The 18,560-nt window shown below is 39.9% G+C and overlaps 1 long non-coding RNA gene across 1 annotated transcript; it reads left to right on the top strand.

Moving 5' to 3' along the window:
* Positions 1-3,134: 3,134 nt before the first annotated feature.
* On the top strand, positions 3,135-3,995 carry LOC145548870 (uncharacterized). The gene is made up of 2 exons (XR_014084848.1): positions 3,135-3,548; positions 3,677-3,995. It is a non-coding gene; the product is annotated as an uncharacterized LOC145548870 (long non-coding RNA).
* Positions 3,996-18,560: the final 14,565 nt, after the last annotated feature.

Below are 18,560 nucleotides of genomic sequence, written 5' to 3'. Positions count from 1 at the left end.
ATGCATTTCATATTTTTCTCTTTCTCTCTTTTGGTTGTGGGGGCGATGCTTCCCCAAGCTTGCGCTTCGCTTAATATTTTTTCCTGCTGTGGTAAATCAGCAGGTCAGGGGAATTCACCCTGCAGCCTGTCATGCCGCAGCTTCCATTTACAACCCCGCTCTGAAGCTTTGTTTTAGCAGCCCCAGATACATATTCGAGCTACATCAAACGCCGTCAAAGAAAGGGCTTTTTGGAACCAACTTTGCCCTTCTTCTTCTTCTTCTTCTTCTTCTTATTCCTCCCTTATAACTTTCCTCCCCTTGTTTCACATCCCCAGGATCCTCCCTCTTCTACCCAAAATGCTTGTGTGTCATCCCTCTTTTCTAATGAGAGGCAGGGATCAGCGAGGTAGACCCCTGGAGTTTGACAGAAATACCTGTTGTGCCTCCACATTTCTTCCTCCACTCTCTCCTCCTCTCACCCTCTTTCTGTCTCTCTTCCTCTCCCTAAACGCCGGAGCTGTCGACTCCTGCCAGTTTGATTTTAAACTGTTCCCCCATGTCGGCAGTAGCTGCCATGACAGGGAATAAAACGAGTGAAATGTAAAGTTTTAAGCGAACAATGTGAGGATTGGCTCCCTGCTTTACGTGGCGTGTGGAAAAAGTGGAGTCGTCTATTTTTTATTGTTATGTTTTTGTATATTTGTCTGATATCTGGAACGGAAATAACTTTAGAAACTTAATTTTGTCAGGGAACTTCAGTCGCATATACAAACACTTCCGAAGTTTACTGCCAGTATAAAGATAAACATTCAAGGCTTGAGAAATGCATTGCTTCGTAGGTTTATTAAGCAGTCACACTCGGGGGAAATTCAAAGAGAAGCTCCTGATAAGCAACAGTGAAACTTTACCACCATCGACTCTGCCGTTCTTTAACTACAAAACTAAAGGTGGAGTGAACCATGGCTTCTAATTTCAGTCTGCATAAGCTATTTCATTAACCATCAAATCAAGAGTTTTGAAAAAATATGAATTAAATGGTTTTGGTTTGATCAATCGCAAAACTGTTCCTCTCCAATGAATCCAGCAATTAAGTAAAGAAACCAGAGATCAATATGTGATATGGAGAACAATTAGCAGAAGCAGTGGCAGCTTATGGGCTCAATGGGCGCTTAACCCGAGTTGTCTACTTCTCTTAATATTAATATATTACTATGTTTGTGAGTACAAAGAGGAGAATAATCTGTGTGAAGCGCTTTAAGTGGTCGAGTGCTGTATTAGTTTAGCCCGTTTAGTAGAAACTCCTACACTTGAGATGTGACACTTTGCTGCTCCTCCAGAATTACCTCTTTACCGCATCTCTGTTTAATACTCTCAGTGGTCAGAGAACTGGACAAAGTCCAACACTGCTGCATTTTAACAGCACGCTAAAGTATTTTTGTTCTCCTCGCTGATATTGTCTGAAGTTTATCTTACAAAATTAATATTTCTAATTTCATTTCCTAATGAGCAAAATGAGAGCATTTGTTCTTAAGTGCCATCTTTGCCGTAGCAACAATTGGCATCTTCAAAATCCTAGATGGATCAAAGCAAAGGGAGGCAAGAAGAGAAAGACTTTGACTGCTGAAGCTCTCACTGTTCAGCTCAGCACTGTCAAGTAGGTCAATGCGACAGGCTTGACTGATTTCTCCCCCCTCCGCCTCCCTTCCTCTGTTTTTTCTGTTCAGACCCTTTGCTCAGCAGGTGCTACTCTGGATCCACCTGCCTGATACAAACTCGCACAGATGCAGAGTGAACCCGCGATAGATTATATATCGACTTAAGCAGGCGAAAGAATCATTAGATTACATTGGTGTGCATACAAAAAAGGGGAGAATATTTAAAAGACTGTACTGAAGTTCATCTGGAGTTCATGAAATGCCATTGGACATGTGATGGCCTTTAAGCTTGGGTGCCTGTTTTTTTTTCTTCTTCTTCTTCTTTTTTTTTTTTTGGCAGGAACAGATTATCTCCATCGGTACCAGTTCTCATTGAAGTCATATTCACCTCTTACAATTGTGCGTTTTGCAAAAATACAGAGCATAATGACTTGCACCCTCCACTTCACAGGCCCTCTTCCTGCACACTCAGCTGCTTCAAAAAGGACCAGATCTGACTCATAATAGACCTCATTAGACCGGTATTGAATAAGCCCAGAGCCGGCGGAACCCACTCCCACTGTTTGCCCGATTGTGTGTGTGTGTGTTCTCCATTAGAGAATTAAAGATTAATTGCCAAATTTCTAAACTTTAAAGCATTGATTAATGACAATGAGAGTCACCGGTGGATCCAGGAGATTAATGTTGTGAGATTCGCCTCCTTTAGATAGCTATTGATTTTGATTTGCTGAAAAACGCCTGCCTTCTCCTGCCGGGAGGGCAGGAGGCTGCATCGAGCGCCGGCAACGTGCTCTAAATTACATTTCAGAAGGCACGGCTTAAAATATGAGCATTAGGAATTAACATTCACTTAATTGGGCTGCAAGTGGTTGTGCTAAAAGAGGTTACCAATGGCAACAAAGACTCAGCTGCTGTATTACAGGGGAAACGGTTCTCATTCAAATCAGGAATTAGCTCAGCACAGAAGAATTAAATATAACCTCTAGCTGCTTTTCTGCTTTTTAAGTCAAGGTGCTGACTAACGTGAGACAAAAAGAGGTGTGCAAGGTGGGATTTGTTTTTTTTTTTTTGTTAAAACTAGACAGCATTTCAGTTGCATTGTCTCCTTTTCGGTGACAGTTTTTCACTATTCAGTCTCGGTTTCAGCCCCAACAAATCAAAGCAACCGGAGCATTTTGTCTGCCTCTTTAGTGTAAGCGTGCCATTGGGAGGTAAATCTTCCCAAGGCGGCACTGGGCCTCATTCTGATCAGCCTAAGCGCGCCGCATTAGCCGTATTATCAGAAAATCATATTAGAGCCACTTTGAAACGTGGGATGCTTCTGATATCTCTGTGCCGGGGGATCTTGCATTAAAGATCTCGTATTCAATTATGCTTCCATTTTAAATGAGGTGTCTTTAATGTGATATTTCCAGATAGTAAAATTTGTGTGGTTGAATTCACAAGATCTGGTTTTTTTTGTTTTTTTACTGTGAAAACACAAGTATGTTTAACATTGTGTAACCAGGATCATTTTTCTGTTGGATTTGGTTTTTTTTATTTTTCTATTTTGATTAGATCTAATTTTATTTATTTTTATTTAAAGATTTAATTAAAAGCCCCCGTTCCTTAACTTATTCAATACCAAGCAGGCGAGATCATTATTGGTCTCGCGATGTTTGAATGTCATGTGACAGCTGCACGTCAGCATCCTAAATTGACAGCTACGGCTTATATTGGTGCTGAATCGCACCTTAGGTAGGAGACGCTGTCGGACTCTGACGTGCAGGTAGGCTTGGGTTTCTGTTCCCAAAGCGGTTTTGCTTTTGAATGTCGATCATACATCAATCGTATACCTCTGTTAAATTACAGACATATGGTCACTCATCTGTACGTTGAAACGATCTCTGTCTGTCTGTCGATGAGGAACTGGTAAGTGTTGCTCGGGAGCTAGAATGCTAGCGCTAGCCTCCCAGCCCGTGATTACGCACTTACGTAAAAACACATTGGATTAAGAAATGCATGTACATGTATATTGATTGTCTGGCCTGTTTGCGCAGGCCAGGTGTGTTCCAGATCCCACCCCGCTCGGAGTAAACTGGAGGATCTGGGACACATTAAGAACTGTCTGGTTTATGTACACTGACCGGACTGGCGAGCTAACCATAGCGGAACCAGAAATCCACCCAATCTCTGAGGAACCGTCTCCAAACTGGTTGGAAATTCAACCAACCATCCACAGCGGGAACTAAAGGACTATTTTGTTTTCTCTTTCATCACCGAAAGAGACTTCCTTGTTTTAAGGAACCGGACTTCACAGTTGTGAAACACTTTGTATATATTGTAAATATAAATACACTTCGCTGATTTTTTTCACCATCTACTTGTCTCTGTGTTTTACAATTTGCCGCCACCTCCAGCAGACGAACCTAGTTAGTTTTTTAAGAAATAATTTGGATTATTTCAAATCCTAGAATGTAACACAGGTTACAATTGCATGAGAATGGGGGATACATATGAGAGCATAGATGAGCGTTACAGGACAACACACAGCTTCTCCAGGTGTACAAATCAGAGAAACTGTAGAATTTTCACACACACACACACATACATGCACACGCTCGCATCTATGTTTATACACAATCTCAGCATTAAACCCATTAAAATTCTGAATTAAAGTGCAGTGAAAATGTATTTCCCCCCGCCCCCCGTTATAGGTTAATAACGTTTTTGCTTTTTGTCACTTAAAAAATCCAGGTCAACTAAATGGACTTTGATGTCAGGCAATACGATTACATAAATACAAAAGTTCTGTTTTGCAATAATAATTTTACTATTTAAGGGACTAAAGCTGTTGAAACCATCCTTGTTCTATGTAAGCATGTTTAATGAATGTCAGCATCTTAATACGATCAGATTTTTATTTTTGATTTTTGCTTTGAATCCTCGTGATGTAGTCCAAGTGCATTTGAGTTTAAGGTCTCAAACCGATGGATGGACATCGTCCTGTTGTCTCTAGGTATTCTGCTAGAAAGCCGAGTTCACAGTCCAGTCAGTTGCTGTAGGTCGACCCGATCCTGACAAAGCAGGCCCGTACCATCACACTGACACCCCTGTGCTCACGCCTGCTGCTATGTTCTTTTGCTGAAATCCTGTGGTTGTTCTGCCATTGTCATTGTTCAGTTTCTCTTTTATTTTGTAAAACGAACGCATGATTTGTTGCTTTTTGAGATATTTTACAATATCTATCTGACAATACTTCGCATTGTCAGATAGGTACTGAATGAGTTACATTTTTTTCTAGATCAAGCCTGGCTGTGGCTTGTGAATCTGAACAAAGCTATACGGTAGATCAGAGTTAGGTCATGATTTAATGAGTGGTCAAACAAATACTTTTTCAGCTCGGACTGGGTTGGTTCGGATAGTTTCCCATTAATTAACAAAATCCTCATCATCTGGATGCTTTTGCACATACTCAGGATACTGTCGTCTGAAATTAAAATGCATTCAATGAAACAGGTAAGTGTGATAAAAGAACTGGAACAAGGAATCATTCGGGAAGTAAAACCTTTTTTTACGTCGTTGCAGCTGTAAGTGATTTAAAGCAGGTATGTTTGAGATCCACTATTCCAAACCTGTTGAACTCAATCAGCGGAGCTAAGGTGGACCAATGATTGCAAGTCACGTAGACAGTGACAGGGAAATGTTTGTCTCTGTGATTGAACTGTCCCCTGAGCCAACATTAATTGAGCTCCCTGTAATCACACACAGGCGCATATGATTGGTGTCTGTGTCTCTTGAAAAGACTGAGATTACCTTTTCTACTGGGTCTTCCATTCCGAGACGGTAATGGATATAGATTTTTGTTTGCGTCTTCTCCGTTCTGATTGTCACCCAAACATATTTCTGCAGCGCCGATTTGTGTACTACATCATAAATTCATGAGAACTTTTTACGCGTACAGAGCGAGGCATGTTGATGTGTCTGCTTCTGTTGTTGATTTAACGATTTAGCATTTAGCAGATGGCTGAATGACACGGAAAAATTTAAGGAGGCCTTAGATTAATAAAATACTGTGAATGTTTATAAAAAGAAAAAATAGTGTTTCAAGAGCTGAGGAGATTCAGGTGCTGGTTAATGAAAGAGATCTCAGTTTGATCTCTTTGTTGTAACATGTCTTTCAACAAAACGGCACGCAAAAAATATAAAATTAAAAATTTTCTTGTAATTTTTCCACACAAAAAAAGCAATTTCTCATTTGTGACCATTATTGAAATTGTTTTTGGGATTCATAACTTCCTTATTTTGTGGCAGCTTTCCTGTCTCTCAATAAAAGCAAAACAAATATGCATTCCAATACTTCTCTTTGCAATGAAATGCTTTAAATATTTCCTTGTAGCTAAAATATAAATAAAATCTTACGTCCAATTTCAACTTGATTCAACAAAATCAGCTGGACGCACCAAAGTCAGAGTTTTAAAAACCTTCAAAAAGTTTCAAAAGTTCCTTATTTCAACCCAATTTTCATACATTTCAACAAAAGTGCTTGAACTAGCATGCTAACGCAAGGTACAAATAGTGATCAGGTCCCTTTTGTCCTCTCTGGATCTGTTCTTACTCATAAAAATACAGAAGTAATAGATGAGGCAGGTGATTAATTCGTCTTGTAAAGCCTCACTGTGCAATTTGTACAAATATTTCTTTGGCTGGAAGCAATTAAATGCGGAGATGCACCGAGGTAACACTTCCCAGCCAAATCAAAGCTCGGATGGCGAATCAAAACAGGAGCTGTCACGTTTCTCTTTAGTTAAATTCATTAGGTCTGAGAAGCCATTATCTCAGCAAACTGCCACGGCTGAATAATTAAACATCCTATCAACTGTTTGTTTGACCTGAGTTTATAACATTATTATTCCTCACTCTGTGCCTCCTTATAAAATCATCCCTTTAATTTGAGAATAAATGTTGGCTCCTCATGTGGAGAGCTGCAATGTCCTGGCTGACTCTTGATTTGACTAATGCATAATAAATTGCAATTATGTGCCACTTTTGAGGGCGAAGCTCAAGAACACCTTGAATTACAGCGAGTGGCCTTTCGTGATTTAAAAGGTATATACAAAGAAAAGTAATTAGAGTGAAAGTCAGTGTCAACACTTTCACGTTTTTTTTACATTTACATTTCAACTCATAAAACCCTTTAGTCTTGTCGTTACATCTTTTATAGGCTGTTTTGTGGTAAAACTGTCTTTTTAACATTTTCAGTGGGAGATTTAAAAAGATGTAAGAAAAAACGTGCAAATAAAAATTGTAAAATGTCAGTGGGTTTTAGTCCTTTTTTTTCACTTATCAAAATGCCGTCGAATCGCATATTTTTGCAATTTTGTCACCCCGGCCAGGTCAGTTTAACCCAAATTGCTCCACCTTGTCTGGGCTGAGAAGTCCTTGCTTTTTTGTGCATAGCAAAGCTGTCAAACCCTTCAGTCTTCAAAGAAAAGGGGAATTTTTTTATGCTTGTAAAATGCTCTCACAAATGAAAATGTGCTGTCTTTTGAAAAATGTTTTATCCCCACAGCCCCAACTGTAATGCCTGGCTTGACAAAGTTTTACGCTTTATCGCATCAGGTGTCCCTGGAAGGTCTTGCAAGCATGAAGCAACAACATATTGCAGGTGCAGAATTTCTCAGATTATCAATTTCAATTTAACGCCAGACAAACACAACTTCAGTGTGCACAAAAAACATTTTTCAATTGTTTATATATGCCACTATGTACTGTGTTCTATACACTACTTGTGAGTAACGGTCTTTACTACTTATGAACCAAATACACAGAGAGAGAGGGGAATCAAATGAATTTTTTTTAGATCCCCCTACTTGTTTTGTTTGTTTTGTTTTTTTTTTGCAACTTGCTCCAGCGTCCATCTGAGCACATTTAAAAAACAAAACATGTCAAAAAAAAAGCAGAGGAACCAGCTCTCAAAGCACGTTCCTCTCCAAATATTTGGATTCATTTGTTTGAACCGGAGAACAGGAAGACATTGTCAGTTTGTGAAAAGCTGACATTTTGGAGCTGCGGTTCTGTGCTTTCTCACATGGAAACCGTCAAAACATCGCAACAAAGAGAGCTGAAGGTTAAAACAGATTTCACCTGACGACAGGCGCAGTTAATCATGCCTGTGTGTTGCCTTCGGTGCGAGTGGAGTTTTTCATGCTCTTAAGCCTTAATAAAGGTAACGGAACGCTCTCCCTGCGCTGCTTTGTGTCCCTCGTTTTCCTGAGCTGATTGGAGGGCAAAGAATGACACGCGGGCCGGCTGTGCAGCTTGGGGCCAGTTTTAAAACAAAGAGTGCAGATTGACCTGCGGTTTGTTATTGTTCTAGTCATTAGAGTTACTGGGAATAGCTCGTTTAAGAACTTCAATGAATCAGTGGTAAATTATCTCATGATTAACTTTCCACTGGTTGGTTCGACCCCCTTTGCACTGCAAATCTGTCGGTGAGGGAATAAAGCGCCAGCGCATTTTAAAGCACAATAAAATGCTGCCTTTGTTGAGAATGCTCCAGAAAGCTTCGGCTGGCGATACAGAGAAATAACTACCTTAAATTGGACCATTTTCTCTGAAAAGTTAGGGCAGTTCTTGTTAAAGCTCACGCCAGAGACTGAAGGAAAGGACAATTGGCTTTCCATCAAACGAGATCTTAAAGGCAACCTCTTCTTCTGGATTTAAAAGGGAGGCAAAAGAGCAAATTCCACTTAGGAGAGAAAGAGCGCGCAGCCGCTGCTTTAATGATGCCTTTTGTTTGTTTTCGGGGGAAATTCCCTCTCAGATCTGTTGGAGCCTCCTAAGGCCTGTCAGGGAGCGCTGTCACAACTCCAACCCCCTCCACATCCCCGCAACCCCCTTGATTTCTTATTTTATCTCCAGACAACCAAATCGATCGCTGCCTCACCTGCACCTGCTCGTCCTGCGCTCAGAGTCGGGCTGTTTTTCCTGCTCTCCAATCAGACTGTTTAGACCGGGTTATTCCAGAGGCTGAACTTTGTGGTCAGGGATTCCTCAGCATTCGTCCACAAGAGATGAACAAGTGTTAAAAATAGGGGGGGAAGGGGGGGGGAAGGGGGTAGAAGGAGAAAGCATACAAATTACTCAGGATCTCAACATGTCTAATTGAAATTTCATGCCCCATTTTCTTCAAGATCCAGAATTTCCCTCTGCTTCACAGTGAGATGGGGTTTTTTTTCTCTCAGAGGATCAAGATGAAAGAAACTGTTTTCAGGTTTTATTTATTTTTGGTTGCTTCAGGGCTTTTTTTTGTTTTTCCTTTTTTAATGAAATGCAATTTAATCAAACACACCAAATATGATTTATTAGCAAAACTGTGCTTTTTGTGTTGAATACACACAAAAAAATAAACGAAACTGATTTGGTTTGTCTGGTTAAAAAAATAAAGAATGAAAATAGCTTCATTCTGCACATGGCTAGCTTGTTAAAGTCCCTGACAAATAGATCACAACTCACTGTCATTCTTTTTGACTCATTTAAGCATCCCACAACGCCTTCAGCTGCTGATGGCTTGCTACCAAAATTCTTCATAAATAACATACAGTGCCTTCGCAAAGGCACTCATACTGCTTTGGCTTTTTCTCATTTTATCACTTTACAACTATTACATTTCATCAGTGTTTTTAGCCGATACACTTTTTTGAAAAAAAACTTTTTCACAGAAAAACAGGCACTCCATTGTATTCCAGCTCTAGTCTGGCGTTTACTGCCTTTTTCCGGTCCAGCTGGAAGAACTTTTTGTCCCTTTCTCAAATAGTAAAGAGCAACCCCGCATTTGTTTTCTCTTTCCATCATCAACAGTATCTTCCATGAGCTTTAACCTGATTCCACCTCCCTGAAAACGGCCCAAAGCACGAGGAAATCTCAGTTAGTTGATTTTCTTTTCGCGTTACAGAGTAAAGAGGACTGAATACAAATTCCCTTCACATTTTTCCGATGTTTAATACTGTGAAGATTGTTTTTTTGTAACCATGTATCCTTTATCATCCACTTTACAGTTGTGCACTACTTTGTGTTTGTCTGCCTTATGACGTCAATATAAAATACATTACAGTTCTTGGCTACAGTATGAGAAAACATTTATGAGGTTTCAGTATTTTTTGGAAGCCATTGTAAAACACATTTTAGTGCACTGCACAAAATTCTGTCTCCACACAGAGTCATAATAAAATAAATAAGAAGAAGAAAAGACAAATATTTTTCGATTAACCTCAGATCTGTCATGTTGGTGGTGTGCCGGTGCATCACTATGTCATTCTGTGTCCCTGTGGTCCCAGTGCTTCTACAATGACGTCCTCCAGTCTGATATTACCCAGCATTAACAGTCACTCTGGGACCACCGACTTCCCGGCAGGACCAGCATCGGATGGCCCAACTCTGTGACGTCATGATCCATCATCTACCTCTGCTATTGACTGGGAAATGTAAAACAAGTGAACATGATCTCAGATGCTGTGAGCCTTTTTTTGCTGTCTCTCAATGTGTGCGTGCGTGCGTGCGTGCGTGCGTGCGTGCGTGCGTGCGTGCGTGCGTGCGTGCGTGTGTGTGTGTGTGTAAGAGGTTGCATGACAGTTGGACATTAACGTCACATCACCAAATTACTTTTCAGTATTATGTTCTTCAGGAGGAGATGTCTGGGTTTTTTTTAGTGCAAAAAAAAAAAAAAAAAGCAGTACGTTTTCAATATATATCCTAGACAAAGTAGTGTACAATCATGGTTATGTGACCCTCTTTGTGTCTACAATTGTGAAATCTGTCATCTTCCAAATGATTGTGTAGGCCATAATTTAAAGTTTTAGTTTCAAAAAAACTTTTTTTTTTGTTTTATGTATATGTTTTTTTTTTTTCTTGGCTGTAAGTTAGAATCATCCAAATTAACAGAAATAGTCACTTAAGGCATATGCCTGTGTGTAATGAATATACAGTATATCAGCTTGACATATATTTTTTTTAAATCAATAACTAAAATAAATTACATTCTAATTTACTAAGACTCAGTAGCTAGTGTTAGAACTGCAGCACAACTAGCTGCCAATGGGAGTAAAAAAGTAAAAAAAGTCGTAGTTTGACCATGGTAACATGGTGGCCATCTCACTGAGGAGATGAGATGTTTCTCTCTAGAGAGCATGATGAGATCTTGGATTAAAACAATGAATGCAAGTGCATGTTGGTAATGGTAAAGAAATTGGTAGATTTTTCTGTCTGTCGACAAAATAACAGTGCTGGAGAACTGGATGTCCAGCTGTCTGTCATCATCACACAGATTTCTACACACCCATTTCCCTCAGTCAGCTTTACAAAGTCTGGGTCTTCCCACTTTTAGTGTCGACGCTTTGTGGGTAAACAGGTAGGGTCACAAACTGCAGCTTGCAAACTGAATGAACAGTGACGTCTCGAGTCCTGCTGCCCACAGCTGATTGGTCTTCTACCTTGGGGTGACTCCCTGTGACGTCTCAATTGTTGAAAATTGTCTCAATATTTCATTGTGATTTGTGAAGTGACATACAGGTATTTTATTTTATTTTTTGGCCATTAATGTTACAAAATATACTTCCCCAAAAGCAGACTTGAAGAACCCTTTTCCAGATTTCCAAATGTACATCATTTGCTGACAAATCTAGAAATAAATAAATATTTCCTACAGAACTGAGTGATCCCATTTTGTTTCTCCATCTTAGAGCGATTTAACACACCAAAAGAAACACTTCCTGCGTTGCCTGCACAGTTAAATGACCTGCACTAAAGTCAGAAGAGGAAGATCTTCTTACCAACCTCACACTTATCTAAGATTCTTCCTCTGTTTCTCTAATCACTGCAATCTTTGGGACCGAAGACACACAAAAGAATGACTCACTCTAAGGGATATTTCAGAGCAGTTTTACTTATTATCCTCTTTTTGCAGCATCTTCCTGAGCTCATCTCGGGATGCTTTTATCCTGCCAACAGCAGGGAGTCTTAATAATCACCTCCATGCCACCCCGGGACCATCGTTGCACAAAAGGCTCCAGCACGGCGTCCGATAATGTCTCGAAGGAAGTGCTATTGACATCTCACTCCTCTGCAGACACTGTGGGAGAAGAATGCTTGTGTGTGATGAAATGCCCGGCCTCTCATCGTCGCAGGATGCCACCGAGTTCACAGAGAGGGAGTTAAGGTCAAGAGAGAGCCTACCTTTGACATTTGGAGGGAATGCAAGGGACTAAGGAGCTCTTTTGATTATCAACGGGCAGAGAAAAGACAAGAATTGAGGGATCGATTGAGACTTTTGCATTTTGTATGCTCAGAGGAGAAATATTTTAAGTTATTTTGCTACAATGAAAAAAAAAGTATGATTGGAGGCATAAAGGTGAGGCACCCAAAGCTAAGGACACTTTACATAGTCTAAAGCATGGTGGTGGCAGTATCATGCTACAGCTCTATTTCACTACTATTGGTTCTGGTTGTTTTGAGGTTTATGCCAATGATAAATGCGCAAACTTCTGACCTGCATTGTATTTTAATGAACACATTGCAGGTATTCAAAATATACAGGTTTCTGGGGACAGAAAAATGTAACAAAACTCTTAATTTTCTGATTTTTAGTTTAGAAGACAATTGTTTAAGCATCTTTTTGCATCACACAATGTCTCCACATATTCAAGAGAGGAGGTAGGTTTTGCTCTCCAGAGATAAAGAAACAAAGTTCAAGGAAATGTCTACGCTGTAGAAAAATCAGCTTGTTAGAAAAATATTTCCAATAATCCACCAGATTATCTGAAAACCCTACAACGCATGCCTACAAAACCCTACAATTCAAGGTTGATTTGGTTGCAACCTGTGCAGAAAAGAGCTCCCTCTTCTTTCAGTATAATCACAGCCGAATTGAAGATGAGGGGTCAGCAACCTTTTCAATTCAAAGAGATGTTTTCATTCATCTGGCTGCAAAATACAGTTGGCCTCTAGCTTGACACTTTGGGAGGGGTTGAGAGAGGATAGATGGGAGGGCAAATTAAAAAAAAAAAAAAGTAAATATTTACAGAGTAAAATTCTGCTTCATTGTGAAAGTGAAGGGCTCAAATGTATTTATGTATTTATTTATTTAAAGTTGGGCATGAGCCCACTGATCAAATGCCTGCCTTTACTGTGTGAACTTTAGGTAGATTAAACTCAGTGTTTTGTCATATGTGACATCTATGCAAAGGGGAAAACAGTAACTCATTAAAAACAATAAAGCCTATTATTTCCAGCTAAATAACGAATATCACTAGTTTCATTCTGTTGGAGAAATCCTATGCACATACAGCACAAAGAACATAGAAAAGCTCCATACGCTGCCATTTCCCTGTCTTTTTAATTAAGAGAATAATTAATTGTATTTTTTAAATATTGCTTATTTCAATATATTTTTTCTTCAAAGAATGTATTCAAATATTTGGGGGCCCTAATTTGGAAATGGATTCAAAAATATGCATCCTTTGCATTTTTTTCCCCCATTATGTCCCTTTATAGTTCCTGTGTTAACTATTTTATGTTTATAGTAAATAGTTTTCTCAATCACCCTGTTTATGGGTTACTTGGACTCAAATGTATTCACTTAAAAAAACCAACAACAAAAGTCTGTTTTTTTGCTGGTCTTAGGCAATTAGCCTAGAAGGCGAATTCGAGTAATGTCCCTTTAAGGCCACACCCTCTTGGACAGCACACGCTCGCTACCAGGAAATGGCGGGCTAATGTTGCGTTCCAGTTGTACACGGAACTGGGAAAATCTCGTCTTTCCAGTCAGACAAATTAACTGCAACACCCTATGAAGCTGGAGCAACTCCAACGACCCCATTTTGGACTTGTAAGGCGGACTTCGCGCTTCATAATGGCCGCTCCTCGCATTAACAATAGCAAGAAGTGGTGGAAAAAAAGTGTTTATTTGACAAGACGGACATGCAAACGTGCATCCAAAATCAATGGTACATGTTGCACCTGGAACTCTAATCTGAAAAAAAAATTGAAAGTGGTGTTAGCTTATTAAACGTAACGTTAAAAAACAATTATGGTTGTCAGAACTATTGTAAACGATGTTTGTGGGCGTCGCCATGTTGCCATGCCGACTTTTTAACTAGAACGCTGTTACCTTGGGTCTAACGTCAAACCCCACTCCCGAGTTTCCACTTCTCGGGTAACTGGAGCTCATCATGATTTCACTTTTTGAGAACCTCTGAGAATAGTAGGTAAATTTCATGCAAGCAGCAAAACTGGGTGACAAAGTGATAACAGCTGCTGCCTGTGTGTATGTTTAAAAAAAAAAAAAAAGGTGAACTTGCATTACATTTGCATGCTCTTGAGCCAAACACTGCTGGTTGAATACTTTTTTTCACAAGAGGGGAAGCAGTAGTGTGCTAACCATAATTCAACAGGACTTGGAGGAATACTTCAGGCCTCTTGGAGCCGCTGAATCACTTTCATTTGCTTCATGTGAGCCATCTTTGTGTGATGTATTGGGCTTGTTTCCAATAGTATGCGATTTGTCAGCTCTAATTAATCTTTCACCCAGAGGGTGCTCTGCAGCTTGCAGCCTAATATGTCTGGTCTCCTTGGTGGAACGGAGACGGCTGATTTCCTACAGCTCCCTGGGTATGGTGTGGTTGGCCAGGAGCGTGCTGCGAGGCCCTGACTGCAAGACAGTGCTGGACCAAAGCTGCAGGAAGCTGGTAAGATTTGCTAATGATTGTTGCCTTGGCTGCCACACAGGGAATTCTCCTGAGCAGCATAGCATTTAATACACCATTGCTCTAGGAGTACTTGCCGGCTGTTTGTTCAGTCCCAAGCCAGAACGACTGAGACTGACACTGTGATGCTGTGTCTGGGTATTTAATGTAGGCTTTAAGGGGTAACTCGGGGGAATACTTGGACCAAAAGGGTTTGCTTTAAAAATTAAACAAGAAACGACAAGGCACATAACTGAACGTATGAATAGAGATCCAAGTATGCGTTTTATTTTTGACTTTACGTGACGAACTAAAACAGTTGCAAGAAAATAAAAACCTGAGAAGTATGGCCTCTGAAACTAAAACTCTCCTTGATGGCTTTAGGTGGATGACTAAGGGTTTGCAGGTTTGACTTGCTTTCTGTCTTCAGATGATTGGCTCAACACTTGAAATGCTTAAAGTTTAGGATATAGTTTACAGTTGAATAGCCTGGCCCCCTTTAAGCATATCTACAATGGCATCGCTAATCTTTGTTAAATGATGATCCCTAAGAAACCAGTGAGGAAGTTCATAGTACGGCTGGATCCTGAGGTTAAATTACACACAGGGTGGCTCTGTTCCCCAGTTAGGCGACCTCAGAAGCTAATTGAGAATTTCTTTAGGGGTATTACAGCATAGGGCACCAAATACAAATGCACCCTATGCTTTTCAGTTTTTACCTGTTGGTGTTGATCCACCGCATAAAATCCCCCCAAAAATACATTGAGGTCTGTGCTTTCAATGAGACATTTTTTTAAGTGATCAGTATTTTATTGGTGGGGAAGGAGGTTTCAAAAAAATCTTTTGAAATTTCTCTTTTGACTCGGTCTGCCTTTTCATGTTTTTTTTTGTCCAAATTTCAATTATGTTTTTGAAAAATACGTAATCGTCCAACAAAGTTCTGCCAGATATAATGAGAGAAATGGTGTTCTTTATATAGTGTGTCTACAAAGTTTTCAACCGACAGCTGTTTTTAGAATCTACGTGTTTATGTCAAAATATGCTTCCTGTCCTTCAAATTTTGTTATTCTTGTTGTTTTCCATTGATTAAGTTCAGTAAGTCGACAAGCTGCGGGTAGGAAAATGTCTAACGTTTCAAATAAGCTGGTTGTTTGTAACAGCAGCATCAAGTGTGACAACATGAAGAAATGAGAGAAGACTTTTGCGCCGTGCTGTACATTCACAAATTACCATAAAATGAGACAATAGGCTTTCGTCCTCCTTTCATCTTAAGAGGTCTAAATGTTAATGAACTGATATTTGTGAAGTGACAATAACTTCAAGGAGATTCAGAAACTAGACTGGACGTAAACGTCTTGATTCTGATTGCTTTTGTCTTTACCTTTCTTTAATGTTGGCGGTAAGGAAAAAAAAAAAAAAAAGAATTTTTAAAAGCAGACATCTGAAAAGGATTTCCAGGTTTTACATCATGATCACACGCTAATACCAACTGCTGTGAGCCAGAAAGCTGGACCCTCATAAAACTACGAAGAGTGATGCTCGGAGCAACAAAATTGCTCTGAAACTCGCTATTGGGGCACTATTTACGCAGCCATATTTAAAACAGAAGTTTTGTTTGGTTGTGCTAGATGAATGTGAGGTGTAGCATAGATTGGATGTTTATGTTTTCTGGTAACACCTGCTTGCAGTCTGTGCATTTTTAAAACATCTTTGTTTTTCCCCATTTTTTTTTTTTTCAGTTCAGACCTGTCAGCAAAGCTGCCAAGACGAGCACAAGCTGCGAGAAGATCTGCAGGCAAATTCTCCTTTCAACACTTTCAGACACTGTATCACAACTTCTCTGCTTTCTTTATGGAATACTAGAACCCACACTAACACTTATGTGGTATCGTGTCAATTTGCATAAAACAATTTGCCATTTGCCTCCCTTGAATGGGCTTCAGGTTTAGCAGATACAGTATAGCATTCAAAGATGGCACAGATCTTAGTTCTTTGTTTTCTAGCAGCTGCAATTGGAATGGTTTTCAACAAAATTCTTGGTAAAATGGAATTTGCATGTCTGCATTTTTCAAATTCAATTAAAAATGGCTGAAGACAAACAATTTTGCACTTAAGTTCTTGTGTCTTTTGTGTTTTTTGATTACTTGTATAGTCAAGTATACAGTCTTGCAAAAAGCACTGAATCAGGAGCACACAATTACTTATAAATGAGAATTGATTTATGGTTGCTGTGCTTCTTGCCGTTTTTAAATTGGCTGTGATTTGGTCAGTCTGGATTTGGGCTCGCTGCCTTTGGTTAGTTTTGGCATTAGGTCAAGGAACAAATATGCCTTGCAGAAGTATTCGTACACCTTGGAACTTTTTCCCCATTTAGTCACTGCACAGCCACCATCTTCAAGGTAATTTATTGGAATTTAATATTCTGCCAAGGCCTCAGAGATTTGTTGGAGAACATTAGTGAAAAACGGCACCATTAAGCCACAGCAGACGGGCCGAGAGGAAGTTGAGACGTTTAAAGCAGAGTTAGAGTAGAAACATTTCAAGCTTTGAAAGTCTCAGAGAACACTGTTGTGTTCTCAATCTAACAACGGGAAAAATATGGCAGAACTTCAAAACAATCGAGGTCATTGATCTAAATTGACAAGCAGGGCAAGGACAGCATTAATTAGAGTAGCAGCCAAGAGCTATATGGTAACTTTGGCTGACTCATAATTGGCTGAATAAGTGGTGTGTTTCTATGTAATTGATTATGTACTTCATAGAAAGGTATTGTGTTTTATTTTACACTTGTCGGTGAAATGTTTCTCTGAAATAAAGTATTATCAACTTTGGAGGAGCTGCAGAGAGCCACACCTAATGTGGGAGAATCTGCATACAGGACAGCTGTTAGTTGTGTTCTCCACAAAATCTGGCCTTTACGAAAGTGGTCAAAACAAAACCTTACTCCCAGCACACCCTGAAATGTTTTGGATGTTAGACGTGTTAGAATAGTGGGATCTACATCCAGTCCACGACAGGAAGTGAAAATGGCTGTTGACTGATGGTTCTCAGCCATCTGAATCAACTCGAGGTGTTTTGAGAAAAAGAATGGTTGAAGGTTTCAGTTTCTAGATGTGCTGCACCATTTGAGATATACCCCTAAAGGCGTCCCCTATTGATTCATAGGTGATAAATATGGAACTATGGCAAACTTCTTTTTTTCTTATTCGAAAACTGCATTCTTTTTATTCTATTCTCCATGTAAATGCACAGGTTTATTGTGAACACTACAGGATCCTCCTACTTGGGTCAGGACTCGACTGGGGTAATTTCAAAACATGATCTAAACCATTTCATTGCAGCTCTGATGGTTATGTTTAGTCACCCAGCTGGAAGGTGAAACCTCCAGCACCTATTCTCAAGTTTTTAGCAACGTCCAAGAGGTTTAAATCCTGGATTTTTGCAACCCTGTCCATCTTTCAATCAACTCTTACCAGCTTAAGAAAAGCATATCCACACCATGATTCTGCTGTCTACTCATTTCACTGTGCCGCTGCTGTGTTCAGAGTGATGTTTAGTGTTAAGTTTCCCCCACCCGTAACGATCTACATGTGGGCCAAAAAGTTCAACTTTGACCTCACCTGATCATAGCATCTTCTTGTGTTTGTACCTGTGGCAAATTTGAATGCAGCTCGTCATCCTTTTTGTGTAACGGCTTTCTTCTGACCTTCTTCTTACCTTTCTTCTGTGTTCCTTGGCTGTAATGATGCTGTTTGTCAGTAATGTTCTCTAAACAAAACTATTAGGCTGTCAAAGAACATCTGACTTTATACTAAGCTAAATTTCACACAAGTCGACTCATATTTCAGTAACTTAGCAAGGGGGTGGATTGCACAGGTTTTTATATTGGTGTGTCAGTTGTATGAACATATTTGCATGGCATTTGTTTCTGTCGTCTTTTTGAGTTTTAGGATGCCTGGAAATTAATAAATCGGCAAAGCTATTTTCCGTGCAAGGAGTTTTGCAGGTTCCTGCCCAGAAACACTTCCCCCCCCCCCCCTCCCAGTCTAACTGTTGCTCCACTCAGGCTGTACAATGGGCCTCACAAGTGATTTAACCTGGAGCTTTTAGCAGCCTGCTCGTAACGTAAACGCCCATCTTTGTTTCTGATTTGAGTGCTGGACGCTGAATTGTACTGCACTCGGTTCCGACCGAAGAGCCCTGC

Source organism: Poecilia reticulata, chromosome 18, assembly GCF_904066995.2.
Source record: "Poecilia reticulata chromosome 18, P_reticulata-male-v2, whole genome shotgun sequence".
In the NCBI taxonomy this organism is placed as follows: Eukaryota; Metazoa; Chordata; class Actinopteri; order Cyprinodontiformes; family Poeciliidae; genus Poecilia; species Poecilia reticulata.
The sequence above is the reverse complement of the archived record's forward strand: the minus strand, read 5'-3'. Positions and strand labels throughout refer to the sequence as shown.